This window comes from Zosterops lateralis (genome assembly GCF_965231275.1).
Source record: "Zosterops lateralis genome assembly, chromosome: 2".
Lineage (NCBI taxonomy): Eukaryota > Metazoa > Chordata > Aves > Passeriformes > Zosteropidae > Zosterops > Zosterops lateralis.
Window position 1 is genome coordinate 106158709 of NC_139763.1, and position 3722 is coordinate 106162430.

The 3722-nt window shown below is 36.5% G+C and overlaps 1 protein-coding gene across 1 annotated transcript in view; it reads left to right on the forward strand.

Moving 5' to 3' along the window:
- The window catches only part of EPHA6 (EPH receptor A6), a gene marked incomplete at both ends in the record, with an annotated part of 364185 nt that overhangs the window by 348046 nt on the left and 12417 nt on the right, over nucleotides 1-3722 (forward strand). The gene's annotated exons all lie outside the window — the stretch shown is intronic.

The window sequence follows — 3722 nt, forward strand, 5'->3', positions numbered from 1 at the left end:
TATAAACTAAACAAATATTTTAAAACAAATATTTTTGGCAAAAATTCAATCTATTTTCATTGAACACCTTGTAGATAAAGGCATCCTGTCTAACAAGAAAAGATGTATAACCCAGTTAGTTACACAAACAAGAGGCAATGGTATCAACCACCTGCATTTGGGAGTTCTTTGTGACTGTATAAAATTCTGTAAGTTGTCCTATCAAGAAAATATGAAGGCAGGATAGATGTAGATGGTCAAAAATAATCACTGTCATTTCACTTATGTGGATTTTATCCACATTATTATGCATTTTTATCAGCCTTCCTACTATCTCTCAGCCCAAGGTAGGATCAGTGCCTCAGAGCAGGCAAGGAGCTGCTGAAGGGCTTTGTTTCAGAGGAAATGAATGTTGCTGCCACTCCTAATGAGAGTCTCCACTGTATTAGAGGGTGTTTCTATTTTCACAATTCTTTGAATTTTAGCAAAGTCGCTTAATATTTTAATTCTTTGATTTTTGAGCTAAAAGGTGACAGGGTAGGATATATCTGCCTTGCTGGAGATGTGCAGCACTACTCAGATGTGCAGCACTACTCAGTTCATCCATCTCATGGCCTTTAGAAAGACAAAATGACATGATGGTGTGGAATATTTTGGAGAAGCACCCTCATACACCTCTTCTGGTTAATGTGAAATGTTTCTGATGATCTGTGGACAGATATTCTATCTTGTCTGCTTTAATTCTGCCAATATCTTCAGTAATGATTCCTTCCATTCATCAAGAGCTTTTCCTCTTTTGGAAGACACAAATAGATGTGCAGTGTAGGGGTTAACAGCCACTAAAATTAACATATTCTCAAAGCCATAAATAACTTGTTCTGAAAATTTGAATAGCTAACTTAGGGGGGGAAATCAAGTTCCACATATTTAACTTCAGCATTGTTAATCAGGACATTTGAAAGAAAATTAATATTTTCCCAGCAAATTAAAAAGCAAATTCAGTCTTTTTGAAAATCAGGGGGTTTTATTCATTTCAATTCTAAGGGAAATGAGACTGGTGGAACTAACTGGAATTGGGCATAATGAGCACAAATTCTGAAATGTTTTTGCAGAGCAGTTTTGTTATCTTGCCATGTAGTTTCTCTGACATTTCAATAGACACTTTTCAATAGGCACAACAGAAGACTGTTGATAGAACTGAATAGTTCTAAATTACGATTTGAGGATGTTAAATTCTGACTACTTGTAGCATTGCACATGAAAAATTCGAGCATCAAATAAAAGCATCACTCTAATAAAGTGGCAGAAGGTTTTTGTACAGAATGATGAATTAGGTCCAATATTTAAAACTAATCTCTTTCATTACTTTAGGCTGAAGTTCTTTTTTTTCCTCCTGTTTCTTTCATTGAGGTAAAGACAGGTACTCTACTTGCGTCTTGGAAAGTGATTGCACAATTCAGTGACACAGCACATGAAGGGAGCAGTAAGTGACAGATGCACAGGAATTCCTGTGCCAGATCAGACTCATGGTGCACACAGCTCAGCACCTTTTCTCCCAGAATGAGACAGTTCTAGATATCTGTGCATCTGGATCTGATGGGTTTGCACCTCATCATTTAGGAGAACTGCAGCCAGTGCTGTGCCAGTCACTCTGAAGTGTCTGTCATTCCAGGAAAATACAGAATGGACTTTTCCAGAGAAACTGGCATTTTTCACACCTCTTTGAGCCTGATTCACTCACTGGGTTTGTTGCTGTCTGTGCACAGTCTATAGGAGCTCACACACACCTCACCTTCAGTTTTGTACCTCAGGCTCTCAGTGCCACCACTCCTCACTTTAATCAGCTGCCAGGGCATGTCAGAAGTTCTGGGCATGTAAAAGGCTTCCTCCTTTGTTTATTCACATCACACATTTTGAGCTTACTGATGCATCCTGACCTTTTTTTTTGGTAGAATAATGGGCTGTAGCTGCCAACTACATTGTTCTGCTGGAGTTTGGAAATATGGTTAGATTTTTGATTAAGGAAACTGTTAATGTCTCCGGTTTAAAAGAGATGTCTAACATGTAGACTAGAAAAAAAAATCAAACTGGAGAAAGTAAAAATGCAGCTGTGGCTGCACAAGACATCATAAGCACTTTTTGGTGTTGTGAGCTCAGAGATGGCACTTTGTGAAGACTGCCTCTCTTTCATGCATGGCCTGAGGTAAAGAATGAGGTGTTCTGCACCACAGAGCTCCAGTCCTGCCTTTAAGTGTTGTTGCCAGTTCTGCAGGGAAAGCCAGCATGTGTGTAGGTGTGGCTGAGGGGGTAAATTTCATTTCAAGGGCTCATCTCTGAACAGTTCTACAAGCTAAGCAATGTGAGCCTGATATTAGAATTCCAAGGGGACTTTTATGCTGTGGGGTAAAATTGCTTATTAAATTACAATCACGAAAAAAAATCAGGAGATAGGCACTGTTCAGCTGGCAGCATACAGGGAAAAAAGCTGAATTCTAATTATTTGAACCATGGAGTTAGTGTTATTTCACTGCGTGAAAATAAAATTAGGTTATCACTGATATCATTATTAATGTATGAGATGAAGCAGAAAAACAATTTGTTTCCTAACACCCATTCTGCTCCTCCTCCCCAGCCCCCTCTCCTTCCCAAAAAAAAAGAGATAATAACCTAAAAGCAAAAAGGGCTTTCTAATGCAGACGGCTCTGAGGGACCTCACTGCTATAGCAGCAGAATGTAAATGATTTATAAATGATCTTAATTTGAAGGTGAGGCGTTGTATAAACAGTAAGTATTGCATTTATTATTTCCCCAGTTAGATTAAAATATAAAAAGGCGTATCCAATATCAGCAACACTGTTTATTATTTTAATCAGAAATGGGAAATATATTTTCAGCCACTCTAAACTTTATGTGTTCTTTTTATTATGCATGAGCAGCTATTACTGCTGCTCAGTTATACATACTCCTTAAGGTACTCATATTGCAATCTCCACCTTTTGAATGGCTTTCAAATAAATAAAACAACTTTTTTGCTTAAAAACCTATTCTGCAGCCATAATTAAGTATTGAAATTCACATTTTCATGAATATAACAACTTCATATGTGAGATTAATCTATTGTAAAAATTTTAGAGATTTTTAGAGCCAGCACAAAAGTGTTTTATTTTACAACTGTGAATACATCTTATGCCCTTGAACACGAGTTGCCTTGAATTTTGTTAAGATTCTGTTCTTCAGTCTCATTTTCACACTCAATGAGCCGCTACTGTTTCAGTCCAAAAGGGATCAGTCAGTGAAGCTCAGTCATGAAAGTAGTTTTAGAGTCTGGTTGGATTCTTTAAAACTCATTTTTATTTAGCCAGGAGTCACAAATCTAGCTGCAAACGCTGCTCAATATGTGCCCTCTCTTTTGAGTATAATTTGGGAATACAAAATCAAATTTAAGAAAAAAGATCGTTTTCTTGTTATGTTATCTATACTATATTAATATATACATTAAAAGTAAAATCTCTAAATATCCAAATGCCTTTGATTCACATGTATAGATTTGTGTTTTACCTTCAAGTAGATACTTAATTATTAACATAAGAATTTCCTTAAAATTCAAAAAATAATAAATTATTAATAAAACTCTCCAAAACAGGAATCTGAGGTTGGAATTACCTAAGTTGGGTGATAAAATCTTTAGAAATAGAGAACTAAACCAAATCCACCAAAAAGGACAAGACCTATAACTCTGTGGC